Source organism: Pagrus pagrus (assembly GCF_965226575.1).
Source record: "Pagrus pagrus genome assembly, chromosome: 2".
NCBI lineage: Eukaryota > Metazoa > Chordata > Actinopteri > Spariformes > Sparidae > Pagrus > Pagrus pagrus.
This window is the reverse complement of record NC_140186.1, coordinates 21,816,186-21,825,784: the sequence shown is the minus strand read 5'-3', so window position 1 is coordinate 21,825,784 and position 9,599 is coordinate 21,816,186.

Here is a 9,599-nt window from a genome sequence, read left to right as displayed (position 1 = left end):
ATAAGATGGAGGGTTTTGCTTTGAGCTTCCTGAGAACACTAAAGGAAATGTGGCTGTTAACCAGACAAGTGACGCATTTCTGTCTTTCAGTGTGTCATTGTCTGACTGCACAAATTGGCTGACTAACAATTGTGTTAGAAACTATTTTTATGCAGATCCATCCACACCGTCCCCTCTAAAAGCAAACTTGTCTGAGAATTGACAACAGACCCGGCATTCATCACATCGAGATAAAGATAGGGTTAACATAACCATGGTTTTGCATGTTGTGGGTCCTGAAAGCTAGCTCGTAGGCGGTTATACTGAATGACTGCTCAAAATACAGTAATACTGCAACTAAACACAGCAGAAACAAAAATCTCTGATCTCAGACTTTTTTTTAGAGTTTTTGATGGTTTTGCCTCAGTTCGTTTGTGTCAGTATGTATGTCAAGGGACTGCAAGCCAACTTTTATATGTATCAAGTGGTAACATTTATGTTTGATATTGTACATGGTCCCTTTACAAATAAATAAATTAAATGTATTTCCTTTTCAATTTGGATAACAAGGCTTTTGTTATTTAACCATGGGTACATGGTGTCAGTGCACTGTGAGGAACACAGTGCACTGACAAACACCAGGGCCACTGAAGTCATTTCCTCACCTACACCAGTTTGATATTTTGGTGACTCGTCATGCACTCCAGTGGGAGGAAAGGCACAGTAGAGGCCGAGGCAATATCAATCTAATGGTGTACTGTAACCTTGGTGTCAGGTTTAACACAAAGGGACCCAAATGCATACTGAGGCAGGAAGGTTGAAAACTAAAAGTGAGCTTTAAAGAAAGCCAAACATCCAAATCCAAAATTATGAGCAACAAAAGGCAGACAACAAAACAGGAGTTATCCAAGAGCAAAAACTAATACAAAGTACTGTAGTGACCAAGATCTGAACTCAAATGCATGTCATCATACCCAGTGTGGCCAGCTGTCCTCTGATTAGCATGTGGGAAGTACCCAACAGCCCCACTCAAAGAACTGTACTGTACAGGGACTACCAAATGTTCAAAATGGAGCTGTACATGCACTGTAAGAATAAACACAGAGTTAATGGTGCCAGGGGACACCCAGGGCCCCCAGGAAGGGAGGGAGCCTCGAGGTGGGGCCCTTGGTTTTTAAAAATACATTCTAACATAGACATTTCACCGGTATGATGAAATTATAAAAGCTAATAGTGGAAAACCCATATTGATCATGGTAAAAGAAGGAGGGTTCAGGGGCGTGGAAACCCCAGAACCAAAAGGTATATAAACTGGGTGATCAGAAGAGAAGTTCAGTTCCTCCCAGGAGAGCTCACTGCATGTATCCTGTTGTGTGAAATAAATCTCCTTGACCTGAAGACCAGCTGTTTCATCCTTGTTTCTAGACTCCAACTGTGAGTGTATTTTATAGTTAGTCAGTAAGTTAATTGCTAAATTGAGACAAGTAGTTATCCACTACAGTACAAACCAGAGTAACACAAGGAATCAGGAAACAAATACAGGAAAATATGACAGTAAGACAGGACCAGAAAACAGATGAACCAATGAAGAGTGAGAGGAAACACAGGCTTAAATACACAGGTAGTGATTAACTATTGGAACACAGGTAAGGAGCACAAGACACATGAGGGTAGGATACCAAAATAAAACAGGAAATCAACAAACCAAAAAAAATTAAACCATGACACTTGGTGCCAAGAATGAGCAAGGCACATCAACAAAAAACCTCTCTGAGAGCAAACTAACTCATTTGTTCATGTTTTGCATGCCTTTACACTGACCTATGATTCAACTAGCTGTCATGTTATCAAAGAAAAATAGTTTAATTCTGATGACGAGGTAAGCCTGGTCACAAAATGAGGTATTGGTACACCCTGGACATTCTGGTCATGGCACAATTAACTTTAAGCACTTTCTGTCTCAATATTGTAAAATGTTACCCTCAATTCTGATGAAGTCAGATCAAAGTTCTAATTAAATCCACAAAGCCTAAAGGCAGTAAATGATCTTGACCTCTACACTTTAAAATCTGACAGTGTGACTTTACTTTAAAAAACTGAGCAAACCAATTACGTAAATTAAGTAAAAAGACTAATAATAATTTTAAGTTGTTTTTAGCTTGTACAACTTCTATTGCATAGTCTACTTTACATGGTAATTCTGAGGTAATCAGTTAAATGTGTTTTCTAAAGTTAATTTCATCAACTTGAGGTGGATTATCTTTTGTCAGTCAAAGAGAAAACAAACACAAGAGTTGCTGTTCAAAAATTTATTGAATTCATTCAGAAAATTTCTAAACAAAACATTTTTAAAATGCTGATAAAAGTATATATATAAAAAAAAAAACATCAGAAATGCTTCTGCAGCTGCTGCACTGTAAAATATGTTGGAGAAGTATAAAACCTTAGCCTGCATTAATAAAAGCCCAAAACTCAAAGTATGAATCTATGAGTTGAGGAGAATGTTTGGTTATATTGCGATGAGCTTGGATTTAAGCAGAATAACACGCAGTTTGCTGAGCAAAACTAAATTCCCGAAGTCGTTTTCACTTTGCTCAACCAGCTGAAGAACCAGTGGTCTTTTTTTTTTATCATGCTGCAGTTCAGATTGCTTTGAATTCCTTTGCTCTCCAGGACATACACAACCTTACAGTCAGGCAGATCTTCTACACTTTTGTCATTTATTATGGCAGTTATCTGGAACATCTCATAGGGTGGGATGAGCACCTCTTCCTCTCTATTGTTAAGGTGTGGGTAATTTTTCAGGTAAGCTCCAGAACAAGTCTTAATTTTAAAGCAGGTCTGGGTATCAAAATGTGTCAGGTCTGTCTTCTTAGAGCTGGAGGTAAAGTAACCAAACCGAATCATTTGGTTGACTTCGCCCTTAAACACATCCTTGGATCTGCGGTAAGTAGTGAGACAATTTCTATTATTGCTGAGGATCTGTACAGCGGATGTCAGCCAGAAATGTAACGAGTGGAATTGGAAGGATGAGGCATAGTTTTTTTTCTCGGTCCGGACTGCAGCATTGAATTGCTTATAAATGTTTAGATAACCTGATGTATACACACAGATTGCTTGCAAGTGATCCTTAGTTAAAGCCTTATCCTCATTCTCTAGGTGTTTCTCATTTTTCTCTGTACATTTTTTTTCATGTTGCCAGGCTTTTCCAAATTCTTCAGCATCCTCTTTTTTAAAGTATGTCTTCTTGACCATCTCTGCCATCATTGCATTGCAGCCAAAGTACATGTCATCAACAGCAGTTTCAACCATGTCCAATTTGATGTCCAGGGGAGCATCTTGTTTTGGACGGGGGATGTAACTGATCTGGAGGAGAAGGAAGAAAAAAAATAAGAAGGTCATGAATTAGATGCTGAGTGTAGCTGACTTAATGATGACTGAGGCATTTTCTGTATAGAAATATGGTACTACTGTAGATGGTACTACCAGACTGTACTGGACTGCCTATTCACTCCCCTTGGCACTACCTCTACTTACTCTAGATGAAAGTAGTATGACTGGTGTTTTATCTCTCTTATTAAAGCAGCTACAAGGGACTTTCATTTCTTACGGATTGGCCCATGTTGACAAAAGCAGTATGAGCATCACAGCCTGGGGCCAGCTGCGTAAAATTAGACCAAGTCTTTGAGTTAAATCTAACTTCATGTCAGACGTGCTATAGACACCTGAATGAGCCAGTTGCATTAAGCTTGCATACAGCGAAGAAGCAGAGAAACAAATGTTCTAAAGAAGAAATGCTAATATAGGACCAACAGCAAAAGCTAGACTGAAATGTTGCTGAATATGTACACTGGGCAGTCGTCTCTGTTCTGGGGGGTAAACAATGGACAGCAAACCCCCTGTAAAATTCATACAAATATCATATCACCCGAGTAACCACTAACTGCCGCTAACCTAAGCTAACTTAACAGTTAACAGTTAGTTGTAGTAATCAGATGACTCTGACTGAAGTGGGAGCTCGGAGCGCCGGGGGTTGGTGTTGATGATGATTGTTGTTACTGTCGGACCATCAACTCTTGAGTTTCAAATTGACAAGGGGATAGATATCTTTTTATCACGTAGACGTCTTTAACATAACGTCAAACCTGCTCTTCACATTCTGTTGATAATTTTAGTTGAATGTTTTGAATTTCAATTGTTACATATTGCACATTTAATAAAAGAATGTACTGGAGGTGTGGATCTCATAAGAGTGCAAAAGTTGGTTCATGGTTGAGAGGATGCGTTTGGAGTTCTTGGGGCTGCTATTGAGATTGTAACAGACTCAAGTACTGTCCTCTTCATGAGCTTTGTACTGTGGGTTTGTCTTTGTGTGGTCATGAACACTAAGCCCAGAACTACAGAAGCATCTCTCCCACACAGGCACTTTTAATTTCATATCTCACTGAGGTTAACACATGGTCTACAATTTCCCCTTGAGTCACAGCAGCAATAGCGCAACTGACATGAAAGAGCCATTAGTTCATTAATTATTTTTAGAAACTACCTATTGCGAAGATGATATTGTTGGTCCAAAAAGATACACAAGGATTAATGCTTTCCACAAAATGCAAGATGTTTGTTCCCTTAATTCGAGGATTAAGCAAAACAGATTCGCTGCCATATTAAAACTGTATAAATTGATGCTTTCTTTCTCCCTCAAGAATATTTACACTAATAGTTCTCAGGAATAAATAGATATCTTTTGTGTTTATTTTTCATGGTACTTGATGTGCTCTCTTGACCTGGAGCTTACTGAGCCAAGTGAGATTTAGTGAGGCTTATCTGATTGATCTCTAGGTTAAGAACATTAATGCTTCTTTTTTTTTCTGATTTTCCGTTTTTAACTCAGAATCATGTGTATGAGACATTTTTTATGATATATGTGTGAACTCTGTGTTAATATACGTCAAGCTTTAAGCATTCCCATGGATTTTCACGTAATATAGAGTTAACCGGATTGAATGTGCCACCCACCTTCTTGGAGCCCACAGGCTGCATCCAGCAAAGGAGCGAACACACCGCAGCAAAAATCAGCATGGTCCCCTTCATCACAGCAGGCAGGCACACAGCTTCTGAATTCACACACACAATATACATGACACACATTTGATCAGCTATGATAAAAAATGGCTTGATGATTTAAAATCTCATATCATGTCATGTGCTTTGAAATACGAACTCACCAGTCTTTCAGTCGAGAAAGTGTTGAGCGACCCTTGGATCAATGAGTTGTGAATGTCGAGGACTTGTATACCCCTGCCTGGTCCTAGACAGGTCACTAAATCTACCCAGACACACACACGCCCACATTCACACATTCACACGTACGAAGCATAAATGTGTGCATGTGTGTGTGTTTACCTCAGCCTGCTGTATCGTTTCAAAGGAAATGTGGTTTATCTTTAACAAAACAAATTACTTGTTATCAACTTTTTTTTTTAACACAACCTGAAGCCTCTTTCATGAGTTTTGAACCATCTGTAATTTCATTGTAAATAATAATAAATCAGTCAAATGGATCTAATACGATCCATTATTTCTAACTCGACATTCCCAAATTTTAAACATTTTTAACCCCAACCAAGGATGACTAACATCACTTTAGGCAATTTATGAGATATGTAAAGCTTCCTCTGGAGTCTTTTGAGTTGTTTGCATGAATTTGGTTTGAGGTTTTGTTTTGTATTTAAACTACACTGTTGACTGTTAATGGACCCCCATAGCTTGTGCTGCGGGTGCAAGTCTTCCTGTCTTGACTTTTGATGTATTTTAAGTTATAGACATCAGTTTTATAAAATACAACAAAAGTAAAACAGCATGACCTAAACAAAAACAAAAAGCAGAAGAACAAAAACAAAACAAAAAAAATCTCATCCAAAGGTGCACTGAAGTGGTGTTTCCAAAGCTTTCACCTGGCCTTTTTCAGCAGATGGGTGTACAAAATAAATGTCAAAACTGTACTGAAATATTTTAATATGTATAAGTCACCTCACACAGTTTAAGAATTTTGAATCCACTGAAGTAAAACATTTAGTCAAATTATTGTCAAGTGGTGGGACAGTTTTGAGCCCCGAGCATACCACGTGTCATTTGTCAACACCAAATTTATTTCCTGTCAGAGGCCACAAGCAACAAAACCTGTGGTTGAATATGAAACTGTGAAAAAGTTGCATGCATGTGAGGCTAGGTGAAAGGACCCCATCATAAAAAATAATATTAACTTAACGAGGAAACATTCATGTTGAATCAATAAACCTCAATGCTTATTCGCTGTCAACATAGTTCACGTTTTTCCTACAATATCTGCTTCTTGCAGCTAAAGTACGATTGCTAGCTGCCTGGTGCTTAAATAAACATGCTAGAGGGCATGCTAGTTTCAGTAATTGGAGGCTTTATATGCATATGGCTAGCAATGTAACATGTCATCTACTGTGGTTAGGTTAAAGCTTCTACTATTGATATGTTTATATTAACAGTGGACCAAATGACTTTCCTTTAGCTTTAAAGAGCATTTTAGCATCTTTAAGAATTATTTTGTTCTTATTGCTATCACTAATGTCATCTCCAGATGTTTCCAGCCAAATCGCTTCATTTTTGTTTTTAAACATCAAGAAAAAGAAATGCATCCTCCTTGAAATGAACCCTTTTGTCTTGACTTGCACATATCAATGCTAATCTTTCTTTGCAGTCCAATACATTTAGTGTTATGAGTGTTACAACTTCTCAACACAAACACAATTTTTGTAGTCAGATTTCTACTTCTTTGCAGAACATGCAGGTCATTTAGCACACAGTCATCATTACCACTCAGATTCACAATATATGAAATAATTCACAGTATATGCCCTGTTTAAATGGAAATGTACTGTCTGTGCATGAACTGATTTCACTAAAATCTCATATCTCTGCTCGGGTCTTTATGAAACTAATACAACTCCCTTCACTTTGTCAACTTTTTTCTTTCCTGGGTAGGAAGAAGTGACATATTCCTAGTTACACTATGAATATGTCACTCTGCCCTGACAAGGTGGCAGCTTTAACCCTGCATTTGCATTCTTCCCTCAATGTCTTCTTCTTTTATTTCCTCCTTAGTTGTTTACCTTCGTCACTTATCTCTGCACCCTTCCTTCATCTCCTTATATCTCAACTTCTTCACCACCACTGTAGTGGCATTAGTGCACAGTGGGCGATACCACATAGACAGCTGTCTCTCTTCTTCAAGTGTGAGGGGGAAAAAAGAGGTGAAACGTTTAAAGAAGTCTGACCTGGTGAGGAGGGAAACACAAAGCAAACAAACTACTTATGCTATAGCTAATACAGGTCTTCTGTAGCAACCATCATCATCATCTGCTGGTTTAACAGCCTGGCAGTGAAAGACAGGAACTGTCTAAATAAAATTGTAAATGTCTGCTCTAAAATCATAGGTACACAAATGACAGATCTAAACACTCTTTGGGAGAGACGTGTCCGTAAAAAAGGCAAAAGGCATTATTAATCAGGAACACGCCCTTCACAAAGAATTTGTGCTGATGCCATCAGGACGGCGATATAAGCAGCCTCTTGGGAAGACCTGTCGGTATTCCAGGTCATTTGTGCCTTCATCCATTCGGCTGCTAAATGCAGAGAACTGAGCCAGAAATGTGTGCAATGAAATAGTGTTCTGTTTTATTCATTATAATATGTCCATGTATGTATGATTTATGTTGTATGAATGTTTTTCATGACGGTGACATCCACGGTAGAAACTGAATTGCCCTTTGGGGATAAATAAAGTATTCTTCTTCTTCTTCTTCTTCTTCTTCTTCTTCTTCTTCTTCTTCTTCCTCATCACAACCTGAAATTACCGACAATAGATTGATACACAAACAAAAGTGTGTGTGTCTGTGTATGTGTTCCTGGTGTTTGTGTGTTTGTCTTTTTTTTCACAGTTTTGTAGGTGGCTTCTCACAGGAAAGGTAGTTTCTACCAGATAAATGACACCTACGTATGTAGCCGCTTCAGAGAAATGACTAAATCCCCCACAAAGTGGTTCACTGACCATTAAATACTCACTCAGTTTTATTTTGTTTTTATCTTAGTTATTTTCTGCACAAACTGTCACTGTTTCTAAACATACCTGCACCTTATGACTGAGGATAAGACCATATATGATCATGGACTATCACTTTGAAAGTATAAGAAAGTATGTACTTTATATAGATATTTAAAAAGGATAAAATAATATAAATATTGCTGGCCAGATTTCTTAGTGTAACATATTTTGGTTCATTGTAGGTTTTAGTTAAATTTGAAATTCTACATAGTGGGCACAGCTATTGGATAAATGCAGTGCGGTATAACAAATGGACAAAATTCACAGTAATGAAGATATAAACGGGAGTATGTTTTTTGGATATTGTGCATTTTTATTTTAATTCAGTTTCTTTGGGTTCTCAAAATCTGATTAACAAATTTAACTTCAGGAGAGTCGAAACTAACAGCTGACAATTTTTCTAACATTCATGAGGAATTCTGAAATTTCACTCTGCAGCTTTTATTATATTTAACACCTTAATTTACCATCAGTCACACATCTCATAGTGTCAAAGTGGGTTAATCCACCAAAACATGACCTTAAAGAAAAAGTTTCTCACGTTGGAGAAACACATGAGACACGAGAAAAGCATACTCACATGTTCCTTTCGTGACCTCAGATGGGGGTCGCAGAGGAAAAACATCATCAGTATGGTTAAAGTGTGAAAGACAGAGAGAGACTTGTGTCTCTGTGTGGGTATCACCGCTTCCAGACACCTCACTTTGTACCCGTTCACATAGATGGGCCCCACACTTCTGAAATTTCTTGATTGTTAATATAAGCACAAATACAGTCTTAAAAAGATGCATTTTTATATATTCTGTCCAAAACATTGTTAATTATCTTTCATGTAGAGATTAATCGCTAAAGTTGGAGACCTTTGTCCATACCATAAGAGATGTCAGAGAGTAGTCTCACTTGCTGAAAGCACTTATTAGTAAATCCCAGTTAGTAGATCCCGAAAGAAATTCTTTGGATAGAGATTGCTACAAAAATATTTATAGTACAACCACCAACAACCAGAGGGTTCCCCTGGTCAGGGTGACACACAGTTTAAAATATACCAAAAAATATTCATAATATAAAATACACAAAATATAAAGTGTTTAAGGAGTTGGCATGACATTGAAAGTAATATTGACAGTGATATTGAAAGGTAAAAAAAAAAAAAGTAATATTGCATGTGATAACTAACAGGGTTAGGGACAGATGATTGTGAAATGGTGGGGCAGAGGTTCCAGCAGCCGAGGATCACACCCCTATGTCTCAGCAAAGACAAGTGCTACTGTTTGATATGTGTCAGGTCCTGGTACACCTGGCTCTTAAAGGGAATGGGAGATGACACTTGGATTGGTTTGAATTATGTTCTGCCCAAAACACACCCATGACTAATTCAGAGTCTAAATACCACCTCTTTGTGCCATGCGTCGCTCAGAGTATACACCATTTAACTAGCAAAATGGACTTGGACATGCCCTAAATGCACTTGCGTGCTGCACCTTGG